This window comes from Sus scrofa, chromosome 16 (assembly GCF_054392235.1).
Source record: "Sus scrofa isolate SSC_HxYL_T2T_F1_AM1 chromosome 16, Sscrofa_HxYL_maternal_Yorkshire_Landrace_v2.0, whole genome shotgun sequence".
Classification (NCBI taxonomy): domain Eukaryota; kingdom Metazoa; phylum Chordata; class Mammalia; order Artiodactyla; family Suidae; genus Sus; species Sus scrofa.
In genome coordinates, this window is record NC_139398.1 from 23,039,057 (window position 1) to 23,051,939 (window position 12,883).

The 12,883-nt window shown below is 35.2% G+C and overlaps 1 long non-coding RNA gene across 2 annotated transcripts in view; it reads left to right on the forward strand.

Moving 5' to 3' along the window:
* LOC146395465 (uncharacterized) overlaps positions 1–12,883 on the forward strand; it is a 134,470-nt gene that overhangs the window by 8,389 nt on the left and 113,198 nt on the right. For both annotated transcript variants that reach the window (XR_014831627.1, XR_014831626.1), the window contains exon 2: positions 5,130–5,256. This is a non-coding gene — a long non-coding RNA (uncharacterized LOC146395465). The remainder of the gene's footprint in view (positions 1–5,129; positions 5,257–12,883) is intronic.

The following is a 12,883-nucleotide window of genomic DNA, read 5'->3' on the forward strand; positions in this document are numbered from 1 at the left end:
TTGATCTAATAGAAAAGTGAAAAAATGAGTTTATCTAACATCTTCAATGTTTATAAAATCCATATAGCAAGTGTTTCAGAGCCCTACAAGAAATCCATATCTCTCAGGTCATTCAGTTTTTGACCTCAAGAACTAAAAGAAAGCTATAAGCTTTCAAAATAAGCTTTGTTTCATTTGAACTGCCTTGAATAGTTTCTTTTGAATTTGAATAACATAAAATATTCCATAAATTATATCTTAGAGTGAAGTCATTTTCATTTGACTTTTATAGAGATTCATGAAAGTCTACTTTTTAATTATTTGCAAGCAAATTATTTCAAATCGTTCTTTCCTCAGATGTAAGATATGATTAGACATCCCTGGAATGAATATAGACTATGCAGTGTTTCCCATGGGATGAGTCTACATTCCTGTATCATTCATATCATTCTTGGTCATGTGACTCTCTTAGTCCAATCAGATATGAGTAAAAATTATGTGCACTGTATCCAAGCTGGAGCTTTAAGGTCCATCGCATGTTTTTGCCCTTGGTCTCCTTGGGAGAATCACATCACAAGATTCATATGGGAACTGTTTATTCAGTCTGGTTTCTGGTTTGTAGATACAGAACAGAGTTACAATCAACTAGAGGCAACAATAAAACCTATATATAAGTCACTGGAATGTTGAGACTGCTTGTTAGTATGACAAAATGTGGCAAAAGCTGACTGATGAAAATTACCCAAAAAATGTGACTTCTAAAAAATTGCTTTTTCAGATTTTAAATAATATTGGGTTTATGGCTCTGTATGTATCAATTAGGGTTTTTTGGTAAATATAACATGGTTCAATATAAACAATTTAAAAGTATAAAATTTGCTGCACCTTATTTTCACTGCTACTCTGTATCAGAAATTTTCATAAGCCCTGAGAATGCAAAGGTGAACACAGTTTCTTCACACAGTCTAAACTGATTTATTTTTCAGTCAATGAATACATATTGAACATCCTGAATATCTATTCTAGGATATTATTTGGCCTGTAATAGGCATTGTCTTATAGGACATTCTCAAACTCATAGCCGTTTCTCCCTTGGGCTTGCACCCGTCATTGGTATGCTGTTTTAGGAAATAGTTTCAACAACCTATTAATGCAGCTTGTGAATATTATTTCTATTCCTTCTGGCTAAAGCCCTTTCTGCATTAAATACTGAAATTACAATTAAATAGTACAGCTACTCATCAGGATTATGGCACACATTTGGCAGGAATAAACATCAGTATGTTGGTTATTAGCATTTAGGGCACCCCTTAGACATACTTCTCAACTCTATCAATGACCCTTTTGATAATGGATGCTGTAGGGCATCATTGAGATACTCATGTCTGCCCATGTCCCTGAAATACTCATGAAGCATTTATTCTTCCAGTGACTGGAACTACTATCAGTCAACAGATACTGAGCCCTTTGTCTAGGAGACCCCCTGAGCGGAAGTGACCTGTCTAGTGCAATGGGCAGCCCACATCCAATACCATTTATGAAGGGGTTGAAAAGCTTGACTTAAGTTGCCTCAATTGGTTTGTTTCTGAAAAACAATTCTAGCTCCAAGTTCTTCATTTTCTCAGCTTAGACATTTGGCACAATTGTTTTCTAAATCAGTTTCCCCTCAGCTCAATCCCACCTTATCTCTCTTACAGTGATATTGAACTTCAGATTACTTTCTAATAAATTTCAGGCAAGTAAATTTACATATGAGGTGAGGGTGGCATTCAGTTGCCATTCTCAGATTTGACAGATATGAACAGATGGAAGATATTGACCTACTATCTCCCTCCTTATTTTTATACAATATCGTTGTTAACCCCTATCAATTAGTGTGAACATATAGCCCTTGGACAATGGCTCACATGGACATCCTACCAGGGTCTATAACACAGCTTATGTTCTAAAACTCCCCTCTCAAGTTATTGGCTTGCATGAGTAGACTCATTCAACCTAACACTCTTGCCCTTACTCAGCTATTTACATGCCTCATGGAAGAATGATTTTGTGAACAACATTCTTAGGTTGAAAGGCAATTGAGCCAGTTTTATGAGCTACTTCATCAACTCCAGTCTCCACACTCATCCTTTCCTTCCTCAGTCATTATTATTACACCTCCAAATTCAAGATTTATAAATTTGGATGAGGTATCCCATTTCTAGATTTTGTGGAAAGAGGTTTGTGATGGGGAGCACATTTTCTTCTTGGGCACCTTGTACATTAAAGTTATTGCTAAGTATATTGCATGTGAATGCATTTTAGAAATACTCTAAACACCTGCTCTGTGGACTCAACTGGAGCCAGGACAAAAAGAGCAGAGCCAAAGGTCATAGCTTTGAAACCAAAAGCTAGTCTATGGAATTGTTGCCTAAGTATTAGTCATATGAAATTAGAACAGGAAAGTTTAGTTCTCATGGGTGTCTGATGAAAATGGAAGCCCACTCTGACATCCAAGAGGAAATACTGACTAGAGGAAATTGTCTATTTCCTGGAGGAAATACTGTCTGTTATTTTGTGGATAGTTATAATATTGCTCTGTGAAAATATGATAAAAATTATGCAGACAGACATTGATTATAGTGGTATGTGACAGGCAGATAATCCAATGTTTTGTAATCTTTGAGGTTTTCAATTTTTAAAAATGCATTGTGATTTCTTTGCTCATTATGCATAAATATTCAATTTTCCTGCCTAGTTTTTTTTTTTTCATTAAATTCTCCTTATTGTTTAAGCCAGATTTTGGTTTGTTACTTTTCTTTTTTTTCTTACTTTTTGGTCTTTTTGTCTTTTTGGAGCCACACCTGTGGCATATGGAGGTTCCCAGGCTAGGGGTTGAATTGGAGCTGTAGCCACCTGCCTACACTACAGCCACAGCAATGCAGGATCTGAGCCAAGTCTGTGACCTACACCACAGCTTATAGCAACACCAGATCCTTAACCCATGAGCCAGGTCAGTAATCGAACCCGTGTCCTCATGGATGCTAATTGGGTTTGCCAAATGCTGAGCCACAATGAGAACTCCTTTCCTGCCTGGCTTTATGTTTATAATTTTACATTATTTTTCTTATAGAGCCACCCCAACTTATTTAAATATATTGCATGATAATATCTATACCTACATTAATTTGTGGGTATATCATTTTATATTTTTGCTTCCCCTTTGCTCTCAAAAATAAAAAGAAATGGCTTAAAGCAGAATGGACTTTTTTTAATTAACTAATTTATTTTTTTATTTCTCAAATGAACTTATCACCTCTGTAGTTGTATAATGATCATAACAATCCAATTTCACAGGATTTCTATCCCATAACCCAAGCACATCCTCCCCATCCCCTAAACTGTCTCCTCCAGAGACCATAAGTTTTTCAATGTCTGTGAGTCAGTATCTGTTCTGCAAATAAGTTCAGTCTGTCCTTTTTTCAGATTCCACATGTCAGTGAAAGCATTTGATGTTGGTGTCTCATTGTATGGCTGACTTCACTTAGCATGATAATTTCTCAGTCCATCCATGTTTATAAAAATGTCAGTATTTCGTTCTTTTTAATGGATGAGTAATATTCCATTGTGTATATGTACCACATCTTCTTGATTAACTCCTCCGTCGATGGACATTTAGGTTGCTTCCATGTCTTGGCTATTGAAAATAGTGCTGCAATGAACATTGGAGTACATGTGTCTTTGCTACTCATGGTTTTCTCTGGATAGATGCCCAGAAGTGGGATTGCTGGATCTTCTCAGATCCACCTCTTAGAGTATTGACAATAAAAAGAAAAATAAACAAATGGGACCTAATCAACTTAAAAGTTTCTGCACAGCAAAGGAAACCATAAACAACACGAAAAGACAACCCACAGAATGGGAGAAAATCTTTGCAATGAATCAACTGACAAGGGAGTAACCTCCAAAATTTATAAGCACCTTCTGCAGCTCCATACCAAAAAAAAAAACAAATAACCTCATCAAAAAATGGGCAGAAGATCTCAACAGACAATTCTCCAAAGAAGACGTACGGATGGCCAAAAAACACATGAACGGATGTTCAACATCACTCATTATTAGAGAAATGCAAATCAAAACCACTGTGAGTTACCACCTTACACCAGCCAGAATGGCCATCATCCAAAAGTCTACAAACAATAAGTGCTGGAGAGGGTGTGGAGAAAAAGGAACCCTAGTACACTGTTGGTGGGATTGTAAATTGGTGCAACCACTGAGGAAAACAGTATGGAGATTGCTCAGAAAACTAAAAACAGAATGGACTTATTAAGATGAAGTTAGAAGAGTGAGTTTTTCCAGTCTCCATACTAAGTAAAATTTAGTCTGAGGGAGAGAGTTTCCAGGCTAGAGAGTAACATATGGAGGGACTGGCTTCTGAGAAAGAAGAAAGTAGAAAAAAATCGGTGAAATTGTTCTTGAATATGAATGCTTCATTTGTCCTATCATCAAAAAGCCCTACACTTGGAAGTTACTCTGAACAGAAAATAAGGGATTGTACCCAATGATAATATAGACTGTAGTTTAGTAAAGAATCATTCCCCTCCACCTCTTGTTGTGTGTGGTATTTATTTCCATGTTCTAATGATGGCTTGGCCGTGTGACTGGCTTTAGCCAATGGGATGTTGGCAAACCTGATGCAAGTAAAGGCTTGCAATGCACTTGTGCAATGGAATTTGTCCTCTTGTATTTTTACCACTGTTGTGAGAAGAAAACACTCTGACAATGACAAGAATTCCACACGTGATTCAACTTTACTCAGCCTTCTCCAAGCCCTCCTCTCAGTAGACCTCCTCCTTGGCCTTAGTCTTTTCGTGCCAAGCCTAGTTTTGTTTAAACAGGTGATGAAGAGTCCCATCACTCTTGACATTCAGATAAGCTCTTCCACCCCCACCCTTGATGTATGATAAAATTCCTCTTCTCCCTCACCGTTGATACCTAACTAAAGTTTCTCTTAGTAACTTTACATCCATTAACTCCTCACCCTGACTGTTGGCTATACATCACCACTGTCCCTGTGCATTCACAGTTAAGTTCAGTTCCGCCGCTAGAGCAAAGGTGTTGGAAGGCTTCCTGGGTTACTTAGCTAGACTGATGCAATTTTTCTTTTACAGTAGTCTGCTGATCATAGGTAAAACATAGAGGAAAACTGAAACCACAGGATTACACTTGAAATTGAGCCCCCTGGTGACTTGCGGACTTCAGCCTGAAGCTGAGATGGCCCAACTTACCCATGAATCTGTAAGTATGAAAAAAAAGCAACATGTTTGTTACCTCACTGAATTTTAGGGAGATTGTTGCCTAGCGGTGGCTTATTGATTACTTTTGATATATTAATAAGAATATGAAAGAAAATGCTTGCTTTTTGAACAAAATAACATTGAAAAAAGTCATAATGGGGATTTCCTTAAGAGATGATATTATAAGAAATACTAATTACAATTACATTAATATATAGATGGATGCCAAAAAATAATGTTTCTAAGTAATATTTGTTTAATGGGGATTGCCAGGGGATTTTTGTTTTAAATAATGAATTCTCAAAAACTTTGGATGTTTTGATTGATAATTCATGAGGTAAGGGTCTTTTGATACATCATGATTTTGAACATTTGAGTATATATTCAATGAAAAATGGTTCTTTTGAATTGTCTTAAGTGAGAGGTACAAGTCATTTGAATTTTATTTTGATAAGAATATAATCAATCAGATTATAAAAATGTTTTCCCTATATGAATTTTCTTATTTAATTTTTAAAATTTAATTTTATTGGCCTATAGTTGACTTAAAATGTTGTATTAGTTTCAGGTGTACAGAAAAGTGAATCAGTAATACATATAAAATATCCATTCTTTTTCCCATGTAGTTTATTATAAACTATTGTGTAGATTTTCCTGTACTATACAGCATATTCTTGTTAATCATCCACCCTAGAGAGTAGTGTGTATGTGTTATTCCCACTCTCTCAATTGTGCCCTCCCCACAGTGGGTTCACTGCTAGTAACCATCAGATTGATTTTTTTTTTCCCATTTTAAAAAATTTTACTGACATATAGTTGATTTACAAGTTGTAATAATTTCTGCTATACAACAAAGTGATTCAGTTACACATATACACACATCCATTCTTTTTCGTATTCTTTTTCCATATAGATTATCACAGAATATTGATTGGGTAGAATTCCCTGTGCTGTACAGCAGGTCCCCATTGGCCAGGCGTTCAGTATACAGTGTGCGTGTGCCAATCTCAAATCCCCAGATCACCCCTCCCCCAGCCGCACTTGTCTCCTTTGGTAACCATAAGTTTGTTTATAAAGTCTATGAGTCTGTTTCTGTTCTGCAATAAGTTCATTTGTATCTTTTTTTTAGATTCCACATATAAGTGATATCATGTGATGTTTGTTTTTCACTAACTTCACTTAGTATCTCTAGGTCCCATCCATGTTGCTGCAAATGGCATTATTTTATTCCTTTTTATGGCTGAGTAATATTTCATTGTGGGTACACACACACACACACACATCACATCTTCTTTATACAGCATATATCTGTGAAGTTGTTTCTATTTTTTAAATAAGTTCTTTCATATCATTTTTTTAGATTTCTACAGATAAGTGATATATGATATTTGCCTTTCTCTTTCTGACTTACTTCATTTAGTATGATAATCTCCAAGTCCATCCATGGTGCTGCAAATGGCATTATTTCATTATTTTTTATGGCTGAATAATAGTCCATTATATATATATGTGTGTGTGTGTGTGTGTGTGATATATATATATAATATATATAATATCCTCTTTATCCATTCCTCTCTCAATAGACCTTTAGATTGCTTCCATGTCTTGCTTATTGTAAATAGTGTTGCAGTGAATATTGGTGGGCATGTAGTCTTTTCAAATTAGAGTTTTCTCTATGTGCCCAGGAGTGGGATTTCTGTGTCAGATAGTAGTTCTATATTTATTTTTTGGGGGAACCTCCCTATTGTCCTCCATAGTGGTTGCACCAATTTACATTCCCACCAACAGTATAGGAGGGTTCCCATTCTTCACACCCTCTCAAGCATTTACTGTTTATAGACTTTTTGTTGATGGCTCTTCTGACTGGGTGTGAGGAATTCCCTAGTGACTTAGGGGTTAGGAACCTGGTGTTGTCATTGCTGTGTTTCCAGTTTGATCTCTGGCCTGGAAACTTTCTCATGGCATGAGTGCAGCCAAAAGCAAAAACAAAAAAAACGTAAAAACAAAACTAACGAATCTTGAGAAAATTTCTTAATCTTTTCTAGCCTCAGGTTTTTCATTGGGAAGAAATGGGAAATATTTTGTAATTCTTTTCAGGTCAATTAAACCATGATTCTTAGAATTTATTATGAGTACTTACTGAGCATATAGAATCATAGATTCTACATGGATATAATTGTATATGATCTCTGACACTAATGAATTACAGCATGGACTGGGAAAAAGAAAAGTCTGCACAAAGGATAATAAATATATTCAGTTGCATGGAATGGAACAGACTATATATATCTGTCCTTTCCTGAGGAAGGAAAGATACACATAGGCTAGAATAAAAGAGTAATTGCAATTACTAAAATGGTCTGCATTCATTTTAGGAAGTTAAAATAAGAATAGCTACTGGTTGATAGTGCTCCCTTGCTGACAGTGCTCCCTTGCTGACAGGCAAGTTCCTCTACATTCACTTGAGGCTGTTATCAGAGTCCAACTGCATCTATTCCAACTGCACTATTTTAATACATCAGAGTCCAACTGCACTATTGATATTCCTGCCTCATGAAGTATCCTTTATTGAGAACTCTGCCTCTTACAGTCTCAGGTGAAACGAAAGATAAATTCAATTCCATATCGGAAGAACAAGGCTATTACATTTAAAAAAAAAGAAAAGAAAAACTTAGGATAGCATACTGCCCCATACTTCAAAAATAATGAGTTTCTTGTTTTTCTATGATGGGTTATATCATTAATTGTGAACCATTTTCCTATCATGGTCTTGTTCTCACAACCTAAGGGATATTGAAGAGACTGAAAAGCCATTGATTGATACTAACATTTAGAATACATCATGACTTAGAGTGTATATGATGGAAAGTGTGCTTCTCTTTTTCCTGTCAGGACTGAGCACAAAATCTTTACTTGGAAATTAATTTAAGATACAGATATATGTTCACCAAAGATAAATAAGAAGAACTAACCTTCTGTCCATAATTTTTCTGTGTTTAGTTAATGTCTAAAATTTCCTTGAATATTTAGTTCTAGTGTTCACTTTGGATCAATCTTGCTATTTAGTCCAAACTACTTTTTCCCATGTGCCAGTTTACAACCAAACTTTGAATTATCTTAAATGTTTATCTTAGCTTTTAGATGAAATCACACCCTTTATTCACAGTATGGGGCTCAGGATACAAATGATAAAGAGATGGCTTTGAAATACAGTGTGGATACTAACATGTTCAAAGTTTTAGATGTATATAGGAAACTTTAAAACCTAGATCAAAATTGTTTTCAACTACATGTTAATTAATTGATACCAATTAGACTAAGGGTATTCCATAAATTAATACTTTGAGGGGCATATTTTGGGAGATAGTCCCAATTTCAAACACTTAACAATCAAACTTTTTTTCCTGATCCTATGCCTTTAAGGAATTTATGTTCTATTAGCAATTCTATTTCCTTCTTTTTAAGTCTTAAATCCCTTTGGCCTATCCTATTCTTTTTAAGGAATTATTTCTTACTCCGGATTTTATTGCTCTCATTATAAACTTAAAATTTACCACTCTTTCAAATCCAAGGAGGGCTATTTCCTTGCTGTCTTTCTTTCTTATGGACATTGTCTTATATTTTTAATTATACAAATAAAACATGTATCTACAGCCTTAAAAATTACAAACAATTCTGTTTATTCCAACTCCCAAATCCCCTTCACTCCATTAAGCAGAAACTATCAATTTTCTGATCATTTTATTACAGACCTTTTTAAAATATAGTCTTATAAAAAATACAGTTCTGACTTCTCCATTAGTTTTCCTTAAATGGTGTCATAATGTACATATTATTCTGCAATGCACTATCTCACTTGCAATATATTTTGGAGTCCTAACTTGGCAGACAAGTAAGATATCTGTATAAATATTTCTCTAAGGTATAAACTAAGAAGTGGTCTTTTAATCAAGTGCATTTCGTACATGAATAAATGTGGTGAAGTTGCCCTCCAATGTGGCTTATGAATATACACTGCCACAAATTCTTTTTGAGAATACCCATTTTCCTGCCACAATGTTAATATTTGGTATTATCAAGCATTATAATTTTCTCATCTGATGTTTGAGTAATGCCATTTGTATTGCTTTAATTTGCCTTTCCCTATTTTTTAGAGTCTGAACACATTTTCTTTTGTTTATGTTTTATTTCTTCTTTGTGAATAAGAAAGGAAGAAAATAAAATTTCCTCTTGCTCCTGTCCTTTTCTTCCTGGTTTGTCTTATATCTGTCTTATATCTATTATTGGTTTATATGTTGTATAAATATATATTTTAATTTTACCTACAAATGTTTATATATATATATTCTAAATAATTATCCTTACACTACTTCGCAGAATGCATTTATACCCTGGTTGCTTTACTTTGTGAATTCTGTGGTTTTTTGTTTTTTTTTTTTAATTCTGAAGTTGTAACATGTATTCATCTATCATTTAATGATTTTTATTCACACTTAAGTGAACTACTTATATATGCGTGAGTGTACATATGTGTGTGTCTGTGTGCTTATCTGATAATTTCTTTAAGATATATATGCACTTGGAAAGTTTCTGGTATTTACTGACACATGAGTATACTGACACAACAACACTATATTGTTTTTGTATGTATTAATATCTGAAACAGAAATATATTCTTATATGGCTTTATATGTAATTTTATAACAATCATTTTTCTTTTTTGTTTTTTCTGTTCTTGTTTTATTTTCTGTTTTTATAGCAATCATTTTTCATTTATCATTTCATATATATTTTAGAACCATTTCATAAAATACCCTGTTTATTGGTGTGCACTAAATTGATGGACTATTGGGAGAGTAATTAATATATTTATTTTTGAGTATTTTTTAATCAATTAATAAGATACTTCCTTTTGCAGGGGGTCTCAAACCCTTCAGTAACATTTTATTCTTAAAGATTTTTAAATTTATTTCAGTTTTTACATCTAAGTATTTAATAATTCAACATTGTGAATAAAATTTATTTTTCTGTTTATCAATTGGTTAGTGTGACGTATAACAATAACTTGGTTCTTGTAAATTAATTTGTATTAGTTTATAAAATTTATTGGTTTGTTAGCTTGGAATTTCTAAGTAGATGATGTATAGTCTTCCAATATTCATATTTTAATATAATTTGCCTTTTATTTATTTTTTTTTCTTTGCAATGGCTAGGTCACAAGTAGAAGTTAAATATTGTTAAAAATTTGCTGGAAAAGCTTACAGTATTTTATGAGTAGATATTATGTATGTGATAGTTTTCCCATTAACCTACAGTTTTTCAATTTTGATAAATATCCTAATATTTTTATTTGTTTTGTTTCCTCTTTTCTTTTTTTGCCTGCTCCGCAGCATATGAATTTCCTGGGCCAGGAATCAGATCTGAGCTGCAGCTGCATCCTAAGCCACAGCTGTGGCAAGGCCAGATCCTTACCCTACCACGTCTGGCCAGGAATGGAACCTGTGTCCCAGTGCTCACAAGATGCCACTGGTCCTGTTGTGCCCCAGTGGGAACTCCTATTTTTGTTTTTTTGATAGTCATTTGTGTGATTGCTTGTTAGGATATATAATAAATACTGTAGTTAAAATGCTACTTTTTGGCATCAATCGTAATGATCACACTGCATTTCTCTTTTAGTAAAATGATGAATTGCTTCATGTTTGCTGATATGGGACTACCTTGACTTCCTCAGTGAAACCTGACATGAAATACTGGTTTTCAGACTTCCGTCTTATGATTTGGAATATCAAGTTTCTGATTTCAGTATCTACATACATATGTGATTGTGATGAATATGGATATTCAACACTCAGATTTCCTTCTTTTTAATCTAGTGCTGGGCATGATAAGAGCAGCCTTTAGGATCAGCTCAGCTACAGTTAAGGACAGAATCCTTGTTGGCTGGAGGTTGATGCCTATCGAGTGATGGATAGTGGTAGGAATATTAACGCTAGGCCATTTTGAACCAATATATGAAACTCGGTCAAGCCATTTTGTCTCCACAGTACCCCCTCGGGTTTATTTCAGCCTGTTTTTAGGGCATAATTCACAGTTGAACCTTTCCCTTTGCAAATTCTACTTCTGGCCCCTTTTTTCCAAGGGTGTTGATTTCAAGACCACTTCCTAGCAAACATGCTACACAGTAATCTCCAACTCAGGATCTGCTTCCCAGAAAACCTAACCTATGAGAACTAGTGTCAGAAGTTGTTTGAGAAATAGTTGATGAGATAATGTTGGGGACCTGGGTCACCCCATATCAAGATAGAATTCATCACTGCTGGTAGTAGAGAACAGTTGTTGGTGGACTTCCACTGATGACTAATTGACTAGTATGGTTTGGGAAGAAATACATTAATTGGACTGACCTATCAGAGATATGAATATTGTGCCTTTATATCAACTATAAAGACAATGGCACAGGATGGACTGCATAGATCTGTGTAGTTCGTAGATACTGCAAACAAATGCTAGAAAATAGAAAAAAAAGGATAATCTAATGCTGAAATAATTAACAAGCATATTACACCAAGTATGAAAATCAGAATGTCTCCTTAGTACTTATGGCCTGTAATCTCCTACTCTCCTATTGTGAGAAGGCAGAGGGATTGAGGATTAGTTTAGAGATTTATTTTCAATTTAAAATTCAGGCCAAGGCAAGCAAGTGGTTATGCCAAAGTCAGAAACCTTTTGGTTAAGAGTGGAACTCTGGAGTTCCCATTGTGGCACAGTGATTAAAGAATTTGACTAGGAACCATGAGGTTGTGGGTTCGATTCCTGGCCTTGTGGGTTGGGGATCCGGCATTGCTGTGAGCTGTGGTGTAGGTCGCAGATGCGGCTCAGATCCCGCATTGCTGTGGCTCTGGCATAGGCTGGCAGCTACAACTCCGATTAGACCCCTAGCCTGGGAACCTCCATATGCCACAGGTGCGGCCCAAGAAATGGAAAAAAAAAAAAAAAAAAAGTGGAACTCTGGTATATGGGATGTCAATGCCAAGGTTGACACCCTGAAAAAATTTGACTTTGCAGCAACAGAGACAAATACTGAACCCTTAAATGGCAAGATTTGTTAAGAAAAGCAATTGACTATAAGCTGGTGAGTTGAATATATTATAAGCCCATTTCACCTTGGAAGGACTAGTGGTTTATTCTGGTAGGAATCGATAGCTTCTCCAAGTTTGGATTTGTCTTTCCTGCCCTCAGGGTCCTAGCCAGCATCACTATTTGAGGGTTTGCAAAGTGTTTGTTTCATTGGCACAAGAACCCACATCACATAACATCAGGGGACTTATTTTTCAGAACAGGAAGAGTAGAAGTAGGTCTAACGCCATGGGATCCATTAGCTGTATCTTACATCAACTGCCAAGAAGCTACTGGGCTAAAAGTGGATTGCAACAACTTATTGAAAGTACTTTTGAGACACTAATTCTGAAATGATACTTTACAACAATGGGGAGCCATCTTCCAGAATTCAGTATGTAATTTGAATAAAAAATCTTTATAAAGTATGGTGTTTTCCATAGGAAAAGCATAGTGTCCCTGCTTAAAAGAATTCCCCAAGACTCACTCAGGGAATATGTACTCTGGGTCCC